This window comes from Macaca nemestrina, chromosome 7, assembly GCF_043159975.1.
Source record: "Macaca nemestrina isolate mMacNem1 chromosome 7, mMacNem.hap1, whole genome shotgun sequence".
NCBI lineage: Eukaryota > Metazoa > Chordata > Mammalia > Primates > Cercopithecidae > Macaca > Macaca nemestrina.
Window position 1 is genome coordinate 39,227,086 of NC_092131.1, and position 12,687 is coordinate 39,239,772.

The window sequence follows — 12,687 nt, forward strand, 5'->3', positions numbered from 1 at the left end:
CTTCTACCATCTCTAGAGGAACTCAGGAATAATTCTAATGACTGCCTCCATTTGCTTTCTCCTGTTTCCCTCTTGATGTGTATATTTCCTAATCCTTTCCCAGTTTGGTGAGATCCACATTGATCACTGGAAATATATCTGTCGAGATGATTAATGATGCATATTTGAGGCCAGGCGTGGTGGCTCATGCCTGTAATCCCAGCACTTTGGGAGGCTGAGGTGGGCAAATCACCTGAGGTCAGGAGTTTGAGACCAGTCTGACCAACATGCAGAAACCCCTTCTCTAAGAAAAATACAAAATTAGCTGGGCGTGGTGGTGCATGCCTGTAATCCCAGCTACTTGGGAGGCTGGGGCAGGAGAATCACTTGAACATGGGAGGCGGAGGTTGCTATGAGCCAAGATCGCGCCGTTGCGCTCCAGCCTGGGCAACAAGCATGAAACTCAGAAAAAAACAAAACAAACAAACGAACAAAAAAATCTGCACATTTGAAAGGCAATGACTGAATTGTTGGATCAGGAATATGCTATATAGTATTTCTTAATATCAGCATGGGCATTTGACAAGGTCTCATGTGATCACAGGAGGAGGGATTGAAGGTGCTCAGCTAACCTGTGTGATGGCATCATGTCACACACTGCTGGTCTGACATCCTGAATGCTCCAGTTGTGATAATAGGGGTTCTGCCTTTTTCAGGAGACCAAGTATCCACTTTGAGGCTTCATTCTGTTAGACAATCCTTATCGTGGTAGTCTGGCCTATACCCCAGCCTCTCTGCAGGAATGTCAGAGGCCTCTCAGCACTGCTTATTCTTGATGACTTATCACCATTGAGTAGCCTGTCAGGTAGTGCCTACGCCCTGACTCAAAGGGACTCCCAAGTCATTCTGCATCTGGGTGTAGGCTTCCAGTGCTGCTGTGGCTGTTACAGAATTGTTAGACATTCCTCCCATCCAGCAGTGGGACCTATGCTCCTCCTCTTGAATCAGGACAGTCTTGTGACTGCTTTGATCAGTAGGGTATGGAGAAAGTAATGTTTTTTGACTTCTGAAGCCTGGCCATAAAAGACCCCACAGCTTCTGTCTGGTTCTCCTGGAATACTCACTCTTGTGACCCAGCTGCCATGCTTTGAGAAACTCAAGCCATGTGGAGAGGACACATGTCATTCGACACGTGACAGTCCCCGCTCAGCTCAGTCTTTGAGTCCTTCCAATGTAGGTACCAGACATGGAATGAAGAAGCCTCTAGATAATTCCAGCCCCTAACCACTCAGTTCATTCTCTCACCCCTGTTGTCTACTTTTCCCAGCAGAAGCCCTGAACATGAACCAACGAAGAGGCATCCCAGCTGTGCTCTGTCCAGATTCTTGACTCAGGAATCCGTGAGCAGAAGAAAATGGTTGGCATTTTTCATCAGCATGTCTGAAGTCATTTGTTCCATAGTAATCAATAACTAGAAAACCACCTAATCCTTCCGCCATTAGCATGAAGATGGGTGGATCGATGTCGACCTCTAGAAGAGAAGTCTCTAGTAGTGGGCTGCAGGCTCATTCCTATCCAGCCTCTTTAATGACAATTTATAGGGAGCAACAACCACACCAAGAAAGACAACAGGATTATTGGGAAAGTGTGGGTGTCATAAATTGAGATAAATAGGCAGGACACTGGGGGATGGATAGGAATCCTGAAAGATCTCAACTAGTTCAGAGGAATGTAATCCTTGCACTTAGTCTTTGAAATTCACATGGAAATGTGCTAGGTGAAGTAGGGGTTAGCTGGGGAAAGGAAGGGGATGATCCCCAGGCAAGAGGACACAAGGTGGGTGAGACAGAGCTTGGAGGCACTGAAGGTAGGGCACAGAGGGATTATCCAGAGGCACTGAAGGTAGGGCACAAGGATGACTTGAGATGGGCTGGTCAGTGGACAGGAACCTGTCAAACAGGGTCTCAAGGGCCAGGCTAGGAAAGCTGGTAAAAGGTGCTGGGACCCTGGGTCCTTTTACCCTGCGTCCTAGCCCTCCAGAGCTCAGGAGCCGAATGGATCTGGCTGTTTAACACCTTGGTTCGCCAATTCTTTTGGAAGATCCTAAAATGAGATAGAAGTAGTTAAGCCAAGACAGCTTTGAAACATACAACTGGAATACCAGGAATACCAGGACCAGAGTGGCTGAGTTTCCCAGAAGTTCATTCTGTTCAGGTTCCAACAGGGCCTCCTTCACCATCCAGTCCACCTACAGTGCTGGGCATGCAGCATGCCAGGCGGCCCCACAGAAACACCTTGCACTGGGGTCCTCCTGCCTGCTGTGAACAGTGACCCCAGCAGTGCTCATGGTTAATATTGTTGTAGCTCCCCATAACAAGACTACTGGGGTGGGAAGATTCCAGATGGATGTGACTTCCTGGGGCTACCATGTCTGAGCCTGGTGGGATATGAGCACTGTGGAAACCTCTTTTTATGCGGGGTCTGGCCTGGGGTGCAGGATCTGCGAAGCGAGAGGACCCTGCCGGCACCCGGCCTCTGAGTGGCTCAGTGGGAGGAGGGGCGTCCTGGGTGCTGGGGGTGCCTGGTGCAGGCCCCCACTTGGCCTTCTCAGTCCCTCTCAGAGTTTGCCAGGAAGTGACACCATAGTAGACTCAATCCTTCTTCAGGCCTCAATCCCGGGGCTTCAGAAATAGCTAGAAATTGGCTGTGTAAGCAGGCGGTGGCTTATATGGAAAAAGAGGCCCCTTGGCAGCTGCCCCCTGTGTTTGTGGGGCTGTGTCCTGCCTCCATCCCTAATAAGTATGATCTGCATTAGCACTTTCACCTCTTACAGTCTCAGTTTCCTTGTCTACAAAATGAGAATAGTGCCTATTTCAAGAGATGACTGTGAGGATTGGATGAAGGTGATTCTATTAAAAGGGTGTCTGGCATAAGTGGTTGCTGAGTGGCCACAGTCATTTCTCTCCTACCTGTCCTGTGGACTCCACCACCTGAGCGTTCATGACAGGCATGCGCCCTCCCCTCTGTGCAGGGGAGCTGTGCACAGAGCCTTAAAGAACCTCCCAGGGTGGCAGTCACAGGTGAGGGAGGGCATCAGGCGCCAGTGGAGCTGGAAGGCTCAGCCTCGGTGTGGTCATCTCCCTCCTAAATTTCAAAGGACAGAAAAGGTCCTCCTGCTCTTTGCTTGGTGTCTCCCAAATCACCTTTCCTTCCTGACACTGGAAAACCAAATCCACAAGCACAGGTGACAGCTGCAGAGGGCCCCTCTTTCCATGTAAGCCACTGCCGGCTTAGCCAGCCAATTGCTAGCTATTTCTGCAGCCCTGGATGGAGGCCTGGAGGAGGATGAAGTCTGGCTATGGGGTTACCTCTTGACCCTAAACCCATGCTCACAATCACCACACAGGCTGCCTTTCAGAAGTTTATTTTCAGGGGAGTCACAGAACAGCAGGTGGAGACCCCTAGGAAGAGGAAGCAGCTGGGGTGGGCTCCAGAGGGGTGTGGGTCAGGGAATAACCTCAGAGGAGAATGAGCTGCAGAGTGGTGGCCTGGCAGAGGCACCCCTGTACCCCTCACCTTCCCTCCTCCCCCACTCTTGTTCCCTGCATCGTGAACACCATTCCACCGGCTCTCAGGGCCCACCCGGCTGACCACATGCTCGCCACTTGGTTTCCAGGCTGGTCAGGGCTGGAGGAGGGTAGGAACCCTGAGACACTTGGTCCTGGGAGGTTGGGGGCTGGGGCATGGGAAGGGACAGAGCCAGGCTGTGACAGAGGATGGAGGGCTTGAGTGACTGAGGGAACAGGTTAGGTGGGGCAGCCCTGAGGACTGTCCCCCTGAGGAGAGGGGTTCTGCGCAGCAACCTCGCTGTCCAGGGCCCAGCAGTGAGGGAGGCGTGGCCTGAAGCTTGGATTCTGGCTTCGGAGGGCTTGTCGGGCTTGCTTGCTGAGGCCCAAGGCCTCTCTGGGAATGAAGGAATGCCTCCTGCTCTGGAACACTGAGGCCTGACAATTTTCCCTCTCAGCAACATTTACTTCTCTGTAAAACAGATTGTTATAAGCTCCTCGGGAAGTTTGTTGGATTTGGTGCCTGAGTTCACAATCTCCTGGGGTGGACAGAGGGTTTGGTAGAAGAATTAGCTGTGAAGATGGATGGGAGAGCAATGTGGAAGCTGGCTGGGAAGAGCCTGAGGTATTCCTGTCAGGGTTCTCTGTCTCTCTGTGTGTGTGTGTGTGTGTGTGTGTGTGTGTGTGTGTGTGTCTGTCTGTCTCTGTGTGTGTGTGTGTGTCGCTCTCTGTTGGGGTGGGAGAGATCTCTAGCTCTTAGGATCATTGCCTGTCATGGCCTAACCCTATTCCCTACTCTATTTTTGCTAACATAATTACTGTTTCCTTTGTATGATTTTTTTTTTTTTTTTTTTTTTACTTCAGTCCAATTCCAGGCCTCCTTGTTTAAAACAAAACAAAACAGTGCTCTCTTTGGCAGCACATGTACTAAAATTGGAACAATACAGAGAAGATTAGCATGGCCCCTGAGCAAAGAAGACACACAAATTTGTGAAGCATTACATATTTTTTAAAATAAAAAAGTAAAAAAACAAAACAAAGCTTTCAAACTTAACATTTCTGTGACGTCTTCCTGAATCAGTGTAAACAGCCATGGCATTGGGTGCTGCCTGATGGTGAAGCTCTTCAGGCCTTGGAGACTGTTCTGCAGGTGTCTCTGGGACATTCTTTTTTTTTTTTTTTTTGAGTTGGAGTCTCACTGTGTTGCCCAGGATGAAGTGCAATGGTGTAATCTCAGCTCACTGGAACCTCTGCCTCCTGGGTTCAAGTAATTCTCCTGCTTTAGCCTCCAGGGTAGCTGAGACTACAGGCATGCGCCACCACGCCTGGCTAAGTTTTGTATTTTTAGTAGAGACAGGATTTCACCATGTTGGCCAGGTCGATCTCGAACTCCTGATCTCAAGTGATCTGCCTGCCTTGGCCTCCCAAAGTGCTGGGATTACAGGCATGAGCCACCATACCTGGCCATCTCTGGGACATCCTTGAGTATCCCACATCTGTCTGCTACTGTTTGGGCCTGTCATTCTTTGGTCAGTAGATATGGCAATGTGTCATCCAATAACTGATCCCTTACCAACTTTTTGGTTTTTTTCTGAAATGGAGTTTTGCTCCATCACCCAGGCTGTAGTGCAGTGGTATGATCACAGAACACTGCATCCTCAACCTCCTAGGCTTAGCCACCCGAGTAGCTGGGACTAGAAGCACACACCACCACATCTGGGGACAAAAAACATTATTTTTATAGATGTAGGATCTCACTATGTTGCCCAGGCTAACGTTGAACTACCGGGCTCAAGCAGTCCTCTTGTTTCAGGCTCCTGAGGTGTTGGGATTATAGGCATGAGCTACGAAGCCCGGCCCCTTACCAACTTTAAGTTCTTCAGTTATCAGTTGGTTTTTCCCTCTGCAGATAAGAAATCTTAATTCCCATAATTAATTTTATAACCCAATCAACACAACTTCTTTTGAAATCACTGCATCCATCTCTCCTAAGTTTTCAGAGTCTCCATTTTATAACAAGTGGCTAAGCCCTGAGTACATAGAGACTGATGAAAAGATTGCATGGTTTATCTCTGCCTCTCTGCTTAGATTCCTGTTTAATAATCATTAAATCTCTCACGTGTCACTTCTATTTGCAGTTTATGGAGCACCACCATGTCCCTTATCTCAGGCCATCAGCCCTTCTTGGTGATCTTATTATTTCCACTGATTCAGGTTAAGCTTGGCTTTATTTAGATCATCTTTATTATACCTGTGGGTAGGTTTTGTAAGCAGGCCCTAGCACAGGTTCAGTTGTGGGTTTCCTTTTAAAAGGTCAGTGTGAAACAGGAAATGTGACTAAGAAAATCTTCTTCCTCCATGAAGCCTCACTTTGTTAACTGGAAGAAAAGCTCCTATCCCGTCTCCCCCCAAACTTACTCATGGCCCAGACACATTTCAAAACAGCACATATTTCCCAAAACACTGACATGTGCATTCTAAGGCTCGTGTGTGCGGTGAGTAGCTCTTTGTCAGGTTCGCTCTGTGAAGGGGCCTTGTCGTCACACCAGTCACTGTTCTTCAGAGAGCTGAGGATGTGCAGGGGCCTGAGGGACCTGGAAACCTGGTGGCTGAGCAATGAGGAGGGTGGAACTCATGGTTGGAACAGTTGGCCATTCTCACGCAGATGGGGGCAGAGCCAGGACGGGAATCCAGGTATCCCGACTCCCTGGCCACATTAACCCAAGTAAACCCATATCTACCTCTTTAGCTTCTGGAAGCCCCTGCATCTTTCTCCTTGTGGGACACAAGCCAGGTACAGTTGCAGGGCGGACATGTGGTTTCCAAACAGGATGCTGGGGAAATTAATCTGGGATTCATGACTGGGGTTCTTCAGGAGGCAGTGGTGGCTCCCCTGTAGATCATGTGGTTTGCGACCTTGTTTCAGTTTTCTTATCTATAAAGTAGAAAAATAATAGTACTTATGATGAGGTAAAGATAAATGAATACACATAAAACACTTAGAGCAGTCTTGGTGTGTGATCACCCCATAAGCATTAGTGATTATTATTCTGGTGGGTTGGTTAGCTTTCCTCCGTTCTATTCAGTTCAATGAGGGTTTGGCACCAACCATGGGCTTTGCTGGGACTGTGAAAATGGCCACATTGAGGCTCCACCTTAACCCTGGCCAGTCTCCCAACAGCCAGCCATTTGTCTTAAGAAGAGCTGAAGGAAATAATCGAATGGTGCAATGCAAAGTCAACACTGATGGGACTGAGGGGCATCTTTTCGGATAAGACGTGCAGTGGGGAGCCCACCTCTGAGTTGGCCTGTTTCCGGTCTCGTGCGCTGCTCACTCCTCACAGACTCTGAGTGAGTGGTGCGGTGGGCCCAGAGTCAATTCTGGCTTGGCAATGGATACTGTTACTGAGGGCGTGGGTTGAGACGCAGGAGCTTGGGGCTCCAGATGCTTGGAGTAAATGCGAAAAGGGAGTGTGGGATGATGTGAGTGGGAGCTGTGGATGGGTTCAAGGGTGCTGAGTCCTGGCTTGACTCACCCTTTCAGCTTCTGCTCTAACTCTCAGTGCTTTTGTCTGCATGCTGGGAAATCCCTGGGTGCCGGGTTAAACCCTAACCCTAAAAGGCACGTAGACACTTCTCCTGAGCTTTGAGTTGCTTCATTCTGCCCAGCAGCTTCCTGAAAATGTAGTCTTGCCACACCAGAGGAAGGATAGACCCGTAGCTGTGGGGGACCCTGTGTCAGCAGGAGTGAGCTGGGGCTGCAACAGCACATGTGAGCAACTTAACAGGGCTGATGGTTTTTCAACAAATTTTTAAAAATTAGAAAAATATTTAAAATTTTTGTGGGGACATAGTAGGTGAGTATAGTTATGAGGCACGGGAGGTATTTTGATACATGCATACATTGTGTAGTAATTGCACCAGGGTAAATGGGGCGTCTGTCACTTAAAGCTTTTATCCTTTGTGTTACAAACAATCCAGTTATACTCTTTTTGTTATTTTTAAATGTATTTTTAAATTCAGTTATTATTGACTATAGTCATCTTGTTGTGCTATCAAATACCGGATCTTATTCATTCTTTTTGCTCTTGTTGCCCAGGCTGGAGTGCAGTGGCTCAATCTTGGCTCACTGCAACCTCCGCCTCCCAGGTTCAGGAGATTCTCCTGCCTCAGCCTCCCGAGTAGCTGGAATTACAGGTGCACACCACCCTGTCTGGCTAATTTTTTTTGTATTTTTAGTAGAGATGGGGTTTCACCATGTTGGCCAGGCTGGTCTCGAACTCCTGACCTCAGGTGATCCACCTACCTCGGCCTCCCAAAATGCTGGGATTACAGGCGTGAGCCACTGTGCCTGGCCAAGATCTTATGCATTCTTTCTAACAATTTTTTTTGTAGCTATTAACAAGGCTGAAGTTTTAATACAGCTTACTTTTATTGCACACGCCGTGCATTATGCACCAGTCTGTGTTCTTCCAATGCTACCAGGAACCTCTTGCCTTTGTATCAGTTCATAGTTGTCCTCTTCTCCAACTGCCTGTGTATCTGGGTCAAGGGTCCTCTTTTATCGAGTGGAGCAGATGTGCCCAGGTACAGAGAAATGCTTTGTGCTATTGTCTGCCAGGCAGGAGCATTTTCTTTTCTCAAATATTCTTGGTAAATAGGTGAGCAGTCTTTACCTGAATGCACTGGGTGTCATATGCCCCAGCCCTAACTTGAATGTATGGGCTTGCTGCAAGTGGGTGATTCCTTAGACCTTTGCTCTGTCCCTAGACGGGATCACAATAGTCCTTACATTCTTAATGGGTCCCTATCTGGAATCCATTTGATCTTAAAATAAAATGGCAGTGGAACAAATTTTTCATTAATTTCTAGCTAATTTGCAATGAAATTAGATTTCTGAGTATAAGGAATATTTTTTAGGGAATAAACTTATAAGCGGGGTTGCTAGGTGTTTCCCATTGATTAGCCTAGTGTTTAAAAGTATAATGTCTTGATTTTCTGGTTTCTTACTTTTTTGAGTTCCCTCACTTTTCTTCCAGAGTTCATTATGCAGGTCTGGAAAATAACAACAACAACAACAACAGCAGCAGCCACCACCACTAGCAGCAGCAGCAGCAGCAGCAGCAAGAGAAAAGCAGGGGTTAGTTTGGGGGGTTGAAATGGGAAAAAGTAGACATTTCCAGCTCCCAACATCTTATTTCCCAAGTATCTTCGGAGCCCTAGAAAATGGCTCGGAGCTGCCTTTGCAGTTTTGAAGCTGCACTTGGGTTCCCATCAGCCCCTGGGCCTCTGATTGCAGCCTGGGGAGCACCTCTGCACTCCCAGCCTCCTGGGCATGGGTTAGGGTGAAGATGTTGTGCAGTGAGGGGTGGGAGCCTCACACCCTAATAGAGCCAAGCCGGCCACACTGCCTGTCTTTCCCAATTAGTTCCCCAAAGGGAACAAAGCCTTATTTCTTCCCTCCCTTAGTTCCCAGGCACTGGTTGGGGAAAAACAATCCTTGGCAGCTCAGGGGTTAAAAATAAAACACAGCGAGGGGGAAAACAAGCCGGGCAGCTGCAGCGGCTCCTCAGAGCCCACTCCAGGCTAAACAGAGGCCCCAGCAACTCCTTGGAGACTTGAACCCTGGGCGATGGAATTTTCCCTTGCATGAAGGCTATTGTCCTCTGGAAAGGGCCAGGGCCAGAGGAGGGCCTGGGGAGCACTGATCTCCCGAGCCCACAGCCAGGGAGCTCCTGAGAGCCCAAGGGCTCGGTCCCACCCAGCTGGGTTTGGGTGAAAAGGCAACGGGGGTGCAGCCCACCCCTCCCCCTTTGGGAAAAAGGGAGGGCTTGGACTTCCAAAGGCCTGGGTACCAGTTGTTGCCCCACTCCTCAGTCCAACCAGCTAGTCACGGATGGAATAAAAGGCTTGGTTCCCTTGGCAACTGAGGGGACTACAGTTTTTCACAGAGTACAGGGTGGGTTGGGGAGGAAGGGAGGTGAAAGTGAGGGATGGGGGAGGTTTGCAGGAGGAGGGAGGAAGAGGGGAGGAGCAGCCTGTTTACCAGTGATGTTTGAGTTTGAGTCTCAAGGGAACCTTTTGTAGGTTCTGGCCTGGGAAATGCACAGGATCCCCTGAGTGTGGGAGGTGCTCTTAACTGCTTCTCAGTTTTGAGTCACCATTGGAAGTCTCTGGTCCATGGTGGAAATGTGATTGTTGTAGGCTTCATGCTAACCTCATGGACAGCTCAGGAGAGTTAAGCAGAGTCTACCTTTATAGGTGACTAGGCCTGGCCCTGTTTTATAACTGGAGACCCCTGGAAGTGTTGATAGATGCTTGAGCCCATAGAGAGCTATTTGTGAAGCAGAGATTAGAATAGCAGGCGCCTGTCTCCTGGGTCTGATCTCAATGGACTAGACAAGGCTATTTTTAATATCAAGCAAAAGAGTTGCTGAAATGTAGACAAAGTGCAGAACCTGGGCTGATTTTGTCTCAAGCACAAGACTTTGTGAGAGGAGCTTAAAAATCTATCCATGTACTGAACAGATACATTTAGCTTCGGTGAAAGCAAGTGATAAGGGACGGGAGACTTTGTCCCAAAACTTTGGGATGAGAGGTCCCCACATGTTGTCACTAGCATGGAGGTGTACGAGAGACTTGGTATAATCCTCTCTGAGGCTTTAGATGGTCAGGGCTGCCCACCTGGCGTTGATAGAAGCACCTTTTATTGCTGCCATTAAAAGTGTGGCATTTGCCAAATGAAAAGAAAGGAAGCAGAGTGAATCTGTTGATATGGTGGTTTAAGAAGAGAGAATAGTGTAAACCAACACACTGTTCGAGAGTCTGAAAACGATTTTTTTAAAAAATGGAAAACAGAACCCCAGACCCCTATCTGGTATAGCAGGGAGTTCTTGGAGATGATGAGAATGGGGTTCATGGCTGCTTTGGTGGAAGGGCTTGCTTGGTTCTTCTGCTTTTGCCAGGGTACCTGGGAGTGGGACGGGGGTATTGGGGGAGAGGTCACTGTGTTTTCCTGAGGGGGTGACGAGGGTCATCACCGTGAAGTACTTCCTCATGCACACCAGGGTCAGTTCCTTCAAAGCCTGGCTCCGATGGTGGGTCTCATCTGAAAGACACAATTTGAGGAAACCTAGAGGGCAACTCCTAAGATGAGGAAACACCTGGATGGCAGGTCTCTGATAAGGAAACAATCCTGAGACACAACTGCAGCTGCTTTGCAGGCATGACTTATGGCCAATCAGATGACCATCTGCTTTAATCATCATAACCAAATAGAAATAATAAAAAGATCAAGGAATCACTTATCACCTAATTAATTTACTTACTGACTGGTGGGTTGGCAGAGAAACAAGTCTGGGCAATGTAGAATAACAAGCTACTTAGAAAATACGCAGAGAGGCCAGGCGCAGTGGCTCACGCCTGTAATCCTAGCACTTTGGGAGGCTGAGGAGGGCAGATCACGAGGTCAGGAGTTCGAGATCAGCCTGACCAACATGGTGGAACCCTGTCTCTACTAAAAATACAAAAAAAAAAAAAAAAAAAATTAGCCGGGCGTGGTGGTGCGCACCTATAATCCCAGCTACTCAGGAGGCTGAGGCAGGAGAATCACTTGAACCTGGGAGGTGGAGGTTGCAGTGAGCCGAGATCACGCCACTGCACTGCAGCATGGGTGACAGAGTGAAATTCCATCTCAAAAAAAAAAAAAAAAAAAAAAAGAAAAGAAAAAAAAGAAAACAGAAAATACGCAGACAATGGCAACCCAGGGAAGAGAAACTCACGTGAGCTCACCTCTGCGCTCTCGAGTGCATATACATTCATGTAAGTTTCAAGACAATTCAGTGAGGTTGGTGTGATTATTATTCTCATTCTGTAGATGAAAAAAGCTGAGGCTTGGGTGGGTTAACTAACTTGAGCAAGATCACAGGGTTGGAGGTGGTGAGCACTGGGTTTTGAATGCTATCAGATTATCCTCAATCTATACAGCAGCCTATAGTCAGAAAAGCATTTTCAGATCTGAAATTTCACTTGACTCTCAAAACCACTTATGGCAGGAGGTGATTCCCATTGACAGCCACAGAAGCTGAAGGTCATGGAGTTTAAGTGACATGTTCCAATCACAAGACTCTATGTGGCAAAGCTATGACTGCTCTGGGACTTTTCACACGATGGCCTGTTTCCTGATCTCAAATTCCATTCTCAAATATCCAGGAACATTTTTTTGATTTGTTTGTTTGTTAGTTGGTTGAGATAGGGTCTCACTCTGTTGCCCAGGCTGCAGTCCATTGGCACAATCACAGCTCCCTGTAGCCTCTCAACCTCCTAGGCTTCAGCAATTTCCAGCCTCAGCCTCCACAGGCTAGCTAGGACCACAGATACGCCTTTTAAAATTTTGGGTATAGACAGGGTCTTGCTACATTACCCAGGCTGGTCTTGACCTCATCCAGGAAGACTTTGATGTCTGCCATTCACTCATACATATATTTATTCAGCCATTCAACTAATATTTGCCAAGCACCTGTCATGAACAGGGCATCAAGGGAAATGGAAAACACGCTAGATTTTTAAGAAGGCCCTGTGAATAAAAAGAGTCTTATAATCTTTTTTTTTTTTTTTTTTTTTTTTTTTGAGACGGAGTCTCGCTCTGTCGCCCGGGCTGGAGTGCAGTGGCCGGATGAGTCTTATAATCTTACCGTCTGTGTCTGCCCTCACAGTTATCAGTGGAAATTTTCCAAAATCAATGTGCTAACCAATGTGTTTTCTTTCATAAACCGACACACTTACAATTGAGGAACTAAAATGTTAAGAACTATTGAATCACGAACATTCTCTGAACACCTTACACCTTAAAATGGAGGTAGTAATTCAGTAAGGTTTGGATGGACTCACGATGACACCTCAGTGGGACACCTCCAGTTCCTGGAGACAGAGGAAAAAGAGTTTTGGCCAACGCTGCCTTTGGCTGTCCACATTTGCTCAGACGCTCAACCTAACTAGCATTCCTGTCTCCCCCCACCGTCCCTGCAGACTCTATTGTGAAGGGGCCCCTCCCATGGTCAAGCTTCCTCCCATATCTGATTTTATGGCCCAGCTACTTCCTGGACAGGGCCAAACACTTAACAGATGCCTAGACTTGTATGGG

The 12,687-nt window shown here is 47.8% G+C and overlaps 1 non-coding gene across 1 annotated transcript; it reads left to right on the top strand.

The window, feature by feature from the left end:
- Positions 1-4,448: 4,448 nt before the first annotated feature.
- LOC112425067 (U6 spliceosomal RNA) lies at positions 4,449-4,555 on the top strand. Its single transcript, XR_003016066.1, has one exon. It is a non-coding gene; the product is annotated as a U6 spliceosomal RNA (small nuclear RNA).
- The last annotated feature ends 8,132 nt before the right edge of the window (positions 4,556-12,687 follow it).